Below are 13906 nucleotides of genomic sequence, written 5' to 3'. Positions count from 1 at the left end.
TGTGTGTATTATTTGGGCTATTCATTTTCAAACTGTAAAAACATTACACACACACAAAGTCTCATGAAGAGACTCTCAAGAGAGACTTAGTGTTGCGTTTGAAGTAGTATACCTTGCCTGTAGAGGTAAACACAAAGATCATTAAGCATGTATGTTATTAAAGTATTTTCCCCCTTTTCAGCTGCTCAATAATGCTAATATATAATAAGCCAGTCTAATAGTAGCAACGGAGTGCATTTAGGCACCTAGACATGATCATCTTGCTGAAGTTTAAGTCAGTTTGAATATGGCATGTTGATGCCAGATGGTGTAATTTAGAAATTGTTTTCCCATAAAATGATCTCTAGGGGTTACAGAGAGTGGTCTGAAAAAGAGAAAATATCCAGCTTTCTCAGTGAAAATGCCTGAGTGTGTAGTTTCATACCATGGATAATCCTCTATTTTAACGTACAGTATGGCCAAGATTTATAAAGTAGACTTACTTTATTTTTATTATTATTATTAAATGTGACAAAAAATTTGTGACTGAGCAGATAAACTCAGTATTTACAGTATTTACAGAGGTCAAGATAGAAACCCATTTTCCCATAGACTTCTACAGGACCTCTGCAACAACTGCTATCACCATCTACTGGCTTTCAGCTAGAATGTAGGTTCAATGTTTTGGCTTCATTTTTCCAACAAGGAAAACTATGTCCATGTTTTATATGGCATGTGTGCATGTTATTGAAGGAAATTCTTTCTTATTTTGAACTGTGGATTAAAGGAAGCATGGGGCTGATCTTCCTCAATCAATGAAAGGGTGCAGAACATATGTATGATGTTTGTAGGGCTCTACTGTAGTTGCCTGGTTATTTCACTTCTTTTTGTTCTTTTAAATATTGTCCTTACAATGTTCAGTCATGGGAACCTCTTTTAAACATGGAGCTAGGAATGATTACAGGACAACATCAACAGTTTGCAGTAATAATAATATGATTTGCATGTTTCACTCAACATTAATGTTTCCTACCTTCCAGTCGATGCTGTTCTAGTTGGTGTATGCTTCGACCAGTGAGCTGTAGAGAAATTATTTTGTTTCATTCCCCAAAATATTCCAGTAGGAAATAAATGCATTTTCAATTTCTTGATGCATGCTCAATCATCCAGGTAAGTAAATCCCCAAAGTTTGATTCTGTTCATCTGGACGTAGCGTTGTCAGTGGGAGAAACGTTTAGTCACTCATCCAAGTGACTTCTTCAGTCTCAGGTGACTGCAGGTTTCCCCAACCTTATAAACAGTACATTTGTATAATGACTGAAACTAGCACCACTGAAGGAACAATGGGCTGGGAGGTCAGTTCCTTGATCATTAATATGCAAATTCTCATGACCATTGATCAACAACCACTGATTAAAGCTTATAGAGATTGAAAATGTGACGTCATTCAGGGGTAAAACCGCAAAGGATACTGGGAAGTAGTGGCAAGAGGTAATAGCGGGCACATGCTTTCAATAGAAATCAGTTACACAGCGATAAAAAGAAACATAAAATGGCAAGAAGCTGTTGTATTATTAACTGCACAAGCCGGGCGAACGGCAGCCGCGTGAAGTCGACGGGAAATGCGATTGGTTTTCATCGGATTCCGGCGTGGAAGAGAAATTGTCCAAGCCATGTCTCCGAAGTCACGAAGAGGCGACGGATGGCCTGGATTGCCGCTATCAGAAGACCTAATATAACGTTCGAAAACACTCCACCGCACATGTTAGTCTGCTCCAAGCATTTCCACAAAGGTAAGTGTTTTGTGGTAGTTAATATGTCTTATATGGCGCTGACCAGAAATCATCGCGCTATGCTCCTTTGTTTATTGTGGCTGTGTGTAATGTTGGCTGTATTTTGTAGGCAAACCAGCCTACGAAATGCTGGAATGCGATCCAGACTGGGCACCCTCTCTCAAACTGGGCCACACAGACTTTAAAGCTTCTACCACAGCGAGATTTGATCGGTTAAAACAGAGATCGAAATCAAAACAGCCACGAAAAGGCCCGCGTTCCTCTGGGGCAGAGACAGCTCATCCAGGCGAAATCCATGCAGGTAAAATTGTCAATGTACATAAATAAATTCCACTTTTTCCACATTAAGCACTGTCTTGTTTTTGCACATAAAATGATCTTGTCTTTGTCTGTGTGCATGTGTGTCTTTCAGCACCAGTCTCTACGGAAACTACAGCTGAGATCGAACCACAGCAGCTAACTCCACAGCATGAGGATGAAGATCTGCAGGAGTGTAAAATGTGTTCTCTAAGGTTACAAGAAATAGCACACCTGCAGGAAGAAAACCTAATATTAAAAAAAGAACTGTCCAAAAAGAAATTAGACAAGGAATTCTTGAAAGATGACAACTCTAAAGTTAAATTCTACACAGGGCTGCCTTCTTTTGCTTTACTAATGGGGGTGCTACAACAAATCAGCCCGAGCTTGCCAGACACTGACAGGAAAATTTCCCAGTTTCAGATGCTCTTGTTGACTCTCATGCGTTTAAGACTCAACCTTCCAATTGCACATATTGCACACCTCTTTGATATTAGCCGGACAACCACTTCCACTGTGTTTAACATTACTGTAAATGTGTTATACGCTCACCTCAGTCCATTGGTGCACTGGCCTGGAAGACATTGCATACAGGCCAGTATGCCACACCAGTATGTAGAGATGTTTGGTGACCGGGTGACAGTTATTATTGACTGTTTTGAACTGTTCATAGAGAGGGCACAAAATTTACGCGCCATGGCGGAGACATATTCTACATACAAAAGTAGACACACAATGAAATATCTCATTGGCATCACACCACAGGGGACCATCTCTTTCATTTCTAAAGGATGGGGAGGGCGTACCAGCGATAAACGAATAGCTGAAACATCTGGCTTTCTACAGAAACTTTCACCTGGGGACATAGTGCTCGCAGACCGGGGTTTTGATATCAGGGAAAGTGTTGCCTTAATGGGTGCCACTTTAAAAATTCCTGCATTTACACGGGGTCGCAGTCAGCTACAAGCAAAAGATGTGGAGGACACACGAAAACTGGCACATGTCAGGATCCATGTTGAACGCGTTATAGGCTGTCTACGGTCCAAGTACACTATCCTAAACGACACCATCCGTTTAGGTTTTGTGGTGCCATGCGAAGGTGAGAACATGACATGGCTCACAAATATGTGCCCAAGTGTTGTTGTGAAGCAAGCAAGTGATGAATAACTGTTTTCCAATTTGCTCTTGTTTTGTTGTGCAGCTGTGTTTTTAAACAAATCAACTATTAATGCACAACGGTATACTATTTTGCCTTTGTCCTGTAAGCTTCAATAGTAACATGTAACACTGTTGTCAGTTATAAATAAAGACAGTCCTGATGAAAGACTTGTGCAACACTTACTTTATTTGTATTGGTTCTGACACTGTATATTAGTACAGACTAAAAAGAAAGATTGCGTTGGCCCATTCTGGACATAAAGAGATAATTTACAGCACAGCTGTAAAGTGCAGTGGTGTGACAGACATTTATAGCAATTTAAACACGTTCTAATAATTCACTGTGCATAACAGAACAACAGGTAACACAAACCATAAAGTGCAGAGTACAGGAAGATGGGTCCACCGTAATGTGACACTAAACATGAAATCACAAGAAAGTCCTTCAATATAAGGGTCTAACCCTTTCACTCCTTTGATTTTTTCCTCGTACCTTTTCTTTGCCTTTTCGTCGAGTCTGTCTTTGTACGGACCGGCATTGTTCTCCTTCGTTTTGTACATTCCTTTTTTGGTGAGGAAAGAAAAAGCAAGACGGTATTGGAACGTGAGAATAAACGTTTTGCGGTGCTGCAAATGCCTGCATTTAATGCGGTAATTTGAATGTCTTGCCACCACCTCCCGGCATGCAATGCGCGAAAGTCACGTGGTCTGTCAATCTCTATTGATCAACAACCACTGATCAAAACTCATTGTACCGTAAACCTACGCATACGGATCAGTATTTAAGGTTTGACTCTCATCATCCACTGGAGCATAAACTGGGTGTCATCAGGATGCTACAACACAGAGCGAACGCCATTCCCACAGACACAGCGGCCAGGGAAGCAGAAGAATATCACATCAAGAAGGCCCGGAGTAAATGTGGTTATCCCAGCTGGACTTTTGTCAAAGCTGGGAAGCCGCCTACAGAAAGCTCCAGCCGTTCCACGAGAGAAGGACAACCGTGGGTAGTTGATCAACCACTGACAATTTGCATATTAATGATCAAGGAACTCACCTATTTTTCGGACCATAAGGTGCACCGGATTATAAGGCGCATTAAGCGATAGTCAGATAAGTCAAACTTTACTCAACTCATTCTTCTTGCTTCCTCCACTTCCGTACCATTGATTCATTAATGTTGAGTTCTCTGGCAGCTGTTCTATTCTATCTATCTATATTTGTCCCTAACCATTGGGAACCCTCACGTTAACTTTTATCGAGTGGAAATAAGTTAGCGTTCATCCTCCAATTTCACTTTGTTTATGTTATGCTAACATAACTGTGTCGCTAGTGATCACGTAGCACATCATTATATACCTGCTAGTCCAACTTCAGTAACCCTACAAAAGTCACTGCTGTTTAGTTTTCTGTCTTCATTTATGTTGGAAGTGACAGCAGAGCTGTATGTTTAAATTTTTTCAGAAATCTCTCAGTCAGAACATGCTATATCATGTTTAGGTGGAAACTAGCAAGCTAACTTCCTGCTAACTTCTAACTCTTTAAATTTAATAAATACTGTTTTAATGGATGTCTGGATGTTAAACTTAAGTGTTACACCTGGTAAAGCAGCAGCGCTGATCATTTTATTAAGGATGAAAGAATTTGGACAGTTTTTAACTCTCAGTGATGCCGCAGTGTTCGTTTGACTTTGGGACCTGAAGCTGATGGATTTTGACCCTGATTACTCCGCGAGGCTCCTGACTACAGTAGCCGTAATGCTCTGACAATCCATTAAGCGGTGCGGCTTCGAAGCTTACCAAAGTCGTTGTAAAACATTTTTTTGACAGATTTTTGAGCGCCGTGTACCACATAAAATCGGTTCATGGTCAGTAAGCACAACCACAATTCATATATAATGCGCACCGGATGTAAGGAACAAGGAAAATTAAAGGATTTTAAGTGCGCCTTATAGTGCGGAAAATACGGTCTGTAAGTCATAAATAGTTACAATTGTTGACTTTCTGGCCCTGTCACATCCCAGTAAGACAGGATGATCTGAAAATATGAATTGCATTATTTATTATTTTTATTACATTTATTGCATATAATACACACAGTTAAACATTTGAACACATTCATCCATTTAATTAATGAATTAATTAGACATTTTATGTGAATTACAGTCCTTTACAGGTTTCACATACATTTTTACATAACTGAAACTAGACTCACAAATTAGTAGGAATACAAAACAGCTGATGTAATGGGCTTGAATTTAGAAGTCTATATTTATCATTTTAATCTGTTGAAACCAAAAAAAAAGAGATGATTTTTAATTTTTTTTAAATTAAGCAATATTAGGATATAGTAAACCACAAATTCATATGAATAAAAATAAGTGACTAAACTTCAACAAATATAAAAGAACAAGTGGAATATTGTTATGTCTTAGTAGTAGAAAAATAAATGCATAAACTGATAAGTATCACATTAATCCTTACAGTCCATTAAAGCAACAGAATTATTATGAAGAAAAACATACAAAATATATTTCTTATTTTGCAGATGGTTTGTAACGATTACACCGGTCTCCAGCCAGATGAGAGTCACATGCCAGAGTGTACCGGACCTCAAAACCGCCTCTTTTAGCTGGACAGGTAAATGTGTGTGTCCCCTGCTGCAGATACTTGAAATATGATCCCAGACGGTCATCACGCCATACATCCTTGTCCCAAACTTCAACCTTCAAACCCAAGTGTGTGTCCACCTTCATGAGAAAATTAATCAAACAAGATTTAATATAGCTTTATCCTACCAATGTTAATTTTAGCACTAGTGAAAGATAAAGACAAAGGAGAACAATGAAATAGGACTAATTCATTAGTGGAGGGGGAGGGAGATTCATTATTGGAATCAATTTAAAGAATGGCTCTGTGAATATGAATGTGCATATATGTATATGTATATGTTTGCTAAACCACTACTTAGCTAACATTACTTCTTCAAGTCAAGTAACATACATGGTATTTGTCATTACAATGGTTCTAAAGCTCCAAACCACTACAACTAAAACAGAAGTTTAGTAGTAGAGTCTGATTATTTTGATTGATGTTAGGTAATACTTTTGCATTTTTTAGGTATTATCTAAACTATGGCTTTGTGTGATATATTGTGCCAAATAAAAACAAACAAGAACAACAACAACAACAAAAAAAACATAGTAAACTGTTGATAGGCTTCAGGTTTGAAAAGTAAATCAACTCTGCTGACTGTGGGGCCAAACCATTTATCACGATCTATAATGAGGGTTTACTGACCTTGCCTAAATCATAATAAGCGTTCCACCGGGGATTGTTTGACCGAATCCAACGAGTCTTCCGATAGAAGGAACCAAACCACATTTTAGCATAGCTGTGATCAGAAGAAAAGAAAGAAGAGCAACAGAAGAATTATTAAGTCTGCTTGATATACCACATCAGCCAGATCTTAATAGACAAGAGTCTATTCACCCCTCGGTTTTTCCAACTGGATCTCCTTACAAATTCCAGGCTCGCACAATGGTAACCCTTAACGTCCCCCTCCAGGCTTGCAGAGGACAGCAGTTGGAAGCCAGATTAGGAATGTGCCACCCACAGCTTGGCTCATTGGGTGACTTTCTCACAGCGTTATCTTCCAAGTACTCCTCTATGGCAGCTTTCATCCCTGCCTTTTGTGTGCCATTTGTCATCAGGTTATAGATTGGCCGAAGGGAGTAGGAAACAACATCTGGGTGATCCTTCAGGGTGCTCAGCCAAGTTAGAAAGCCGAGGGAGTCATTCTGGGTGAGTGCAAACTCTCCCAACCAACCATTGCCTCCTACCACCTCTGTGTAGTGTTGGTGGAGACCAGTGCTGTACATAAACGAGAGACCCTGGTTTTGTAGGACCTTGTTGCAAGACTGTCTGTTACTGGATAATTTGAATTTTCCCAAGCCGACAGAGAAACCCAGCGATAAACAGGAGTAGACCTGCAGGACAGGAAGGGAAACAAAATATCAGTGTGTATCAAGGGCATTTTCTCTGCATAGTAGCTGTATTATAAATATATACAGTGGTGTGCCCCCTTCCTGATTTCCTCTTTTTTTTTTGCATGTTTGTCACACTTAGATATTTCAGATCATGAAAGAAATTTAAATATTAGATAGAGATAACAAAATAAATACAAAATACAGTTTCTAAATAAAGCTGTTTATTGTTAAGGGGAACAAACTTGCATGAACCTGTATGAGAAAGTGATTTTCCCCTAAACCCAGTGACTGGTTGAGCCACCCTTAGCAGCAACAACTGCAATCAAGGGTTTGCGATAACTGCCAATGAGTCTTTTACAGCGCTGTGGATTAATTTTGGCTCACTCAGAATTGTTTTAGTTCAGCCACAAACCCAGCCATTCAGGGTTTTTGAAAAATTTTAAGGTCATCCCACAGCATTTCAATCAGATTCAGGTCAGGACTTTGACTGGGCCACTCCAGTCTTCAGTTTGTTTTTGTTTTAAGCCATTCAGAGGTGGACTTGCTGGAGTGTTTTGGATCATTGTCCTGCTGCAGAACCCTCAAGTCCGCTTCAGCTTGAGGTCACGAACAGATGACCGGACTGTCTGGGGATGTTTTGGTAGTCAGCAAAATTCATGGTTCCAAATACAAGTCTTCCAGGTCCTAAGGCAGCAACACAGTCCCAGACTATCGCAATACCACCACAATGTTTTACTGCTGGTGTGATGCTCTTTTCATGAAATGCCGTCTTAGTTTTATATCAGATGTAACAGGACTCAAGCCTTCCAAAAAGTTCAGCTTTTGTCTCATCAGTCACAGAGTATTTTTCCCAAAGTCTTGGGGATCATGAAGATGTTTTTTGGCAAATGTGAGCCTTTATGTTCTGTTTGTTCAGACGTGGTTTTCTCCTTGAACTTTCCCATGGATGCCATTTTTGCCCAGCCTCTTTCTTATTGTTGAATCATGAACACTGACTTTAACTGAGACATATGAAGCCTACAGTTCTTTAATGTTGGTCTGGGGTCTTTTGTGACCTCCTGGATGAATTGTCGATGTGATCTTGGAGTCATTTTGGTCGGCCGGTCACTCCTGGGAAGCCTCACCACTGTTCCAGGTCTTCAGTTGATGTATTATTGCTCTCACTGTGGTTCACTGAAGTCCCAAAGCCTTAGAAATGGCTTTGTAACTCTTTCCTGACTGGTAGATGGCAGTGACTTTATTTCTCAAGTACTTATTTAGATTGTGGCATGATGTTTGGCTTTTTGAGATGCTTTTAGCCTGCTTCACTTTGTCAGACAGGTTCTATTTAAGTGATTTCTTGATTCAACAGGTCTGCCAGTAATCATGCCTGAGCGTGTTTAGTTAACCTGAACTCAGCCTTTCAAATAGTGTGGTTTATCACAGTAACGCATGATTTAACAAGAGGGACAATCACAATTTTCACACAGGACTAGATAGGTTTGGATAACTTTGCTCCCTTAATCAATAAAATCATCATTTAAAAACTGCATTTTGTATTTACACACAGACACATTTTGTGAAGATTTTGCGAGGCTGTCTGATCACGTCAGTTTCATAAACATGTCAAAGCTGTTGTATTAAAACCAAATTAAATCATGCATATGCTCTTCTCTTAACAAACAACACAAGCAGTCTTGTTTAGACACAAGATGATGACATTATAAATGAAGATGATAGAGTGTATGAAGGACTGTCAAACCAATTTTGAAAGATGAGAGAAAATAGGTGTTTACATCCAGACTCAGATTTTTTTTTTTAAATCCAGTTCATCAAGATGTGTGCCACATGTATGTCAATTTAAACTCTAAAGACTGTTGTACTTACTTCTCTGTTTTCTACTGTCTTGTGTAAAGTCAACCCTTTGAGCATTAATCTAAGTTTTGGCAGCATTATGTAATTTATGTCTCAAAAATTGGGTTAACTTCTAAAAATTAGCCCTGTGTTAGGCTGACAACCTGTCCAGGGTGAACCCCGTCTCTCACCCTATGATGCTGTGACTCTTATAAGGATAAGTGGAAGAGAACGGAAGGATGGATGGACAGAAAATTATGGTGACGAAATATGTAGGCTACAAATTATGTCACTAAGATATAAATCATAGCTTTATTGATTGAATAGTTAATTACAGGATCAGTAAGCAGAGTCTAAAGAAAGGACTAAAGAAAAACTGAAGTTTCTAATAACTAAGATAAAACCGGACTACAGAGGTTTACGTAAAACAATGGACGAGACAATGGCGAGCGAGTGGGGCAGCCAAGCCCAGAACAATTAGTCTTACTCTTACACTTTCAGTCGCTATTGTTGAGATAAAATTATTTGAAGTGCCTCAATAATGCTGTGCTTTTATTAATAAGTGTTATAAAGTACCTCATTTGAAGAGAGTCCATTCAGTGAGGACAGACAGGTTCGTGCAGCTGTGACTCGCCTCAGTCGACCACCAAGGTGAACCTGTAATGTGGAGCAAAGTTGTTGTTATAAATCATTTTTTTAAAGAAATATAATAATAATAAGGGATAATAAGCAAATTCACAGCGTGTGCTTTAACCTGGCGGATGTAGTGTGTGCCGTAGGTGTGTATAAGCTCACTGTACTGAGCTCTGGTGGAGCTGTTGTAGAAATGTGGTAGCTTGGTTAAATCCTTACTGAACTCAGAGCTGAGAGACGGACTGTTTGACACTCGGTAACTGGACACAAAGAGACAGAATAGTAAATGATGTCAACAGAAGCTTTTCAAACAAAGATTGCAAGATAACCTGAATTTATATGACTATTCTGAGTTATTCACGGCCTACCTGTAATGGTTGCAGGTGACCCTGTGTGTGCTGAAGGTGTGGCGGTCCTCTGCGGCCCTTTTTGATGCAAAGTTATACACAGCGGATTGCTTTCCTCCCACAAACATCCCTAAATCTAGGCCAGTCTGTTATGAAAGATAAGAAAAAGAAATAAATAAATTAGTGTGTTCAACTGCTTGATTTTTTTTACCAGCCAGTAATGAGACATTATTTCATCTATCTGTCCCAAATTACAGATCCAGATTTATGTTTAAACATGGCCTCAGTTTCAAAGTGCAAAACACATGTCGGTGGTGGGACAGTGTACCATTTTTCAAAAATATATATCTGAAAAAGTGTTTAATATATGAAGTTAAAACTTCCTAATAATCCTAATAAAACTTAAGACCATATACTTTTTTATCTAAACTGGAGATAATCAAGCAGAATATGAAACAAATATGATCTGAGATGAAATGACCTTTAGTATAACCTTTTAGCGATATTATCTGAAATTAAACTACACAATGAGAAACATTATCTAGCTGGCTGGTTAGTTATAACCAGTTAATGAAGGCATAATATTATTTGTAATGTAGTTTTGTACTTGGGTCTAGTATGACATTGGTTGAGAATTTTATGTTGAAAGCTACATATTAATTGAGCTGCCAGCAGATGTCATGGCCTTTGGTGGCAGTCTTATGAAATACTGCGAATACTCCACCAAGATTTTAACAAGTGCTATTTGGTTTATTCCTGGATTTAGTTTGTTTTGCACTGAGCTGGAGATCCATCAGGAACACTGATGCAAGACTGCTGCATAAAGTAGTTGATGTTTGGTGTTAACGACTTGTATTTGCAGATTTTTCTTTGTGTGTGTGTGTATTATTTCAGTCACATTTTGTAACTGTGTTAGTTGCAAAATATGTTTTTTTCCCCACAACCTGTGAATCACGTGAGGATTGTTTTATTTATTTATTTATTTTTATATTACTTACTTAATTCAGAATCAGAATACAGGAAATTATGTTCAGGAATGTTTTATTCAAAAAGATAGTAGTAAAAAAACAAAAAATAAACAAACAATATCCAACCAAAGTATCTGTTTATATTGACATGTTTATCATTATTGTAACATTAACATTATTTGGTAATACCAAAATATGTTAATTTTACGTAAATAACTGTTGTGAAATGTTCCCTACCTTCCAGTCAGCACTGTCCTGGGAGGTGTAGGTGTCAATCAGAGAGCTGTGAATACAATTCAAAGTAAAGAATCACAGTTAAATTTCAGTTTGATTTCAAAGATGATTTCCATTATTTTAAACAGTTATTATTTACAGATGAGGACCTGTTTTTGTAATTAGATTAGCTCTGAATAATATGATGAAGAGAATAAAGATAATTTATACATCAGAAAAGGTGTCTAGCAATAGAAATCCTTTAATTTCATCACTGCCAGAGACTGAACTAATCAGATATAGATTTTTAGATAGTGACTCAACTGTCACACAACATTTAACCTTCTCTCAGTAAGACACTAACTGTGAAGCCATCATAATAATATAACATAATAATGAGACTATACCTAACAGAGCTGTGGGCACTGCTGTAAATATCGGCACTGCATCGGCTGAATGCACGCCAGTCCACTGCAGAGACTGGCAGCTGAAAATGAAGACAGATCATGAACATGTACACATAAAGTGTGTGCTACTGTTCAAATGGCTCTTTGTTGTTGCATCTTTAGTTACTTTTTGCAGCATGTTGCCTTGAAGCGGGTTGGAGCAGAGAGTACATGTTTCACTTGGAGTGAAGTAGGTATTCACATCAATCATGTAGGCTCCCTTTCGTCGCAGAGTGACCACATCAAATCCCTCCCCCACCAGGTTGTGACCTGGTACAAAAGGAGCAGCCTTGCACTGGCTGTAGTTTCCAATCTGACAGGAAAGAACAGGGGAGTTGCACGACAGAAAGAGAAGGAGGCTCAGGTAGAGAGGAGGTGGGGTTGAATAAGACCGCATGGCTGCAGTGAAAAAGACTGATATTTTGGAGAGAGAGAGGGATAAAGACATAAGTGATCATCACTTCAACAGCAGGTGATTCTCAGTAAAGAATACCAAATGTTTGCAAACATGCAGCTTCAGCTGACTGCAGGTTTCCCCAATCTTATAAACAGTACAGGACACAGCAGTGTGTGAATTAATGATTTGCATAATATTAAAAGCTTGGGTAAACCTGCAGTCAGCTGAGACTGGATGGGTGAGGAAATGTTTCTCCCACTTAAAATTCTGTGACTGGATGAACAGAATCAACTCTCTGGGATTCCTTACCTGTATTTAAAACATGCATTAGATAATTTGCTTTAAAACAAAAAAAATCTGGATACCTCTTTGGCAGCGTTCCTGTGGCAGAAGATTTCTGAAATTTGTTTTAGTCATTTATTGACTCACTACTCAAAAAATGTAATGTGCCATGGTTTATGTGCCATGACTGGACATGGTTTCAGTATCATATATCTTGTGTGAGAAGCTGGAGTCATTAAAGTATTGTTAGTTGACTGAAGTCAACATTTTACAACATTTTACATGTTGTCAACATTTTACATGTTGACTTGACTCACATGTAAAATCACAAAATTGAAATGCAAGCACACATTCATAAACATGTAAAAGGAGAGGCTGTCTTTTAAACACTGTATCTCTGTCTTATTAAAATAAAGTTAACAATAACATTGTGTACCATTAAAAAATGTTTCTACCTTTTCCAAATGCTGTTTAAGTTGCTGTTCCTCTGTCAGTGACACAATTCAGACAAAAGCAGGACAACGAGCCAACAAGATTTGTTCAAAAACAGACAGAGGAGCACAGCTTTTAAAGAATAAGATGGGTACACGTGCTACAAATCAACAAAGATAAGGATCGTTAAATAAACCAACAATGGCTTTTTGGACCCAGGATTAAGGAAGTGTCCTTGGAATAACTTCCTTGTCAATGCTGAGAAGCTGATTGAGATTATGTGCCCTCTTAAATATAGATGTAACTGTATATGTGTAAGAGAAAGAAGGCTGTCAGCCCCCAAACCACAAAATTCCAAGAACAGAGATGCCACACATGCACATTTGGTTCAAATATCAAAAATGATTTGGGCCATGTATATTTTTATCTTCATTGCCAAATCTATTTATTCAAAAAACAATTAAATAACTAACGCAATTAACAATATAATTAAATAATAAACAGACTGGCGACCTGTGCCCCAACTATCCCCCTATGGCACCTCGGATACGCTCCATCCCCCAGCCCTGCGACCCTGATGAGGATAAGAAGAAGAGAATGGATGAATGGATGCCAAATTTAATAATAAATGTTTAGGTAACAGAGGCGTTATCAGTGTTGTACTGTTGGTTCTGCAGCCACTAGATATAAAGTCTGTCTTCATTCTGGGTAAATGTGTCACGTTTGTTATCGCGGCTCTGATTGTTGTCCCTGTTTCACTCCTTTCTTCAGTTGTTTTTCATACACCCACAGGTGCCCTTGGACTTTAATTGCTCCTAGTGTCACTCACGTGTTTGGCATTACCTGAATCAGCTTTGTGTGTAAACATACCTGAAATCTTTCACTAGTTGTTTTCACCAGTGAAATCAAATACATTACCTATAAATCAACTTCCTTTTGCATATTTATATTTTTCATTTGTAAACTTGTTATGTTATTCACTATAAAACATGTTCCTTCACTACCTAGGCTTACAATTTCAATTAATATCCAAACTTTAAGTAGTCGGGCTATTCATTTTCAAACTGTAAAAACATTACACACAGACAAAGTCTCATGAAGAGACTCTCAAAAGAGACTTAGTGTTGTGGTTGAAGTAGT

At 38.5% G+C, this 13906-nt stretch overlaps 1 pseudogene; it reads right to left on the bottom strand.

Moving 5' to 3' along the window:
* Positions 1-5752: 5752 nt before the first annotated feature.
* Positions 5753-12052, bottom strand: LOC134629694 (perforin-1-like; annotated as a pseudogene).
* Positions 12053-13906: the final 1854 nt, after the last annotated feature.

Source organism: Pelmatolapia mariae, linkage group LG6, assembly GCF_036321145.2.
Source record: "Pelmatolapia mariae isolate MD_Pm_ZW linkage group LG6, Pm_UMD_F_2, whole genome shotgun sequence".
NCBI classification, from domain to species: domain Eukaryota; kingdom Metazoa; phylum Chordata; class Actinopteri; order Cichliformes; family Cichlidae; genus Pelmatolapia; species Pelmatolapia mariae.
Note: the sequence above shows the minus strand (reverse complement) of the source record. Positions and strands in the feature narration are given on the sequence as shown.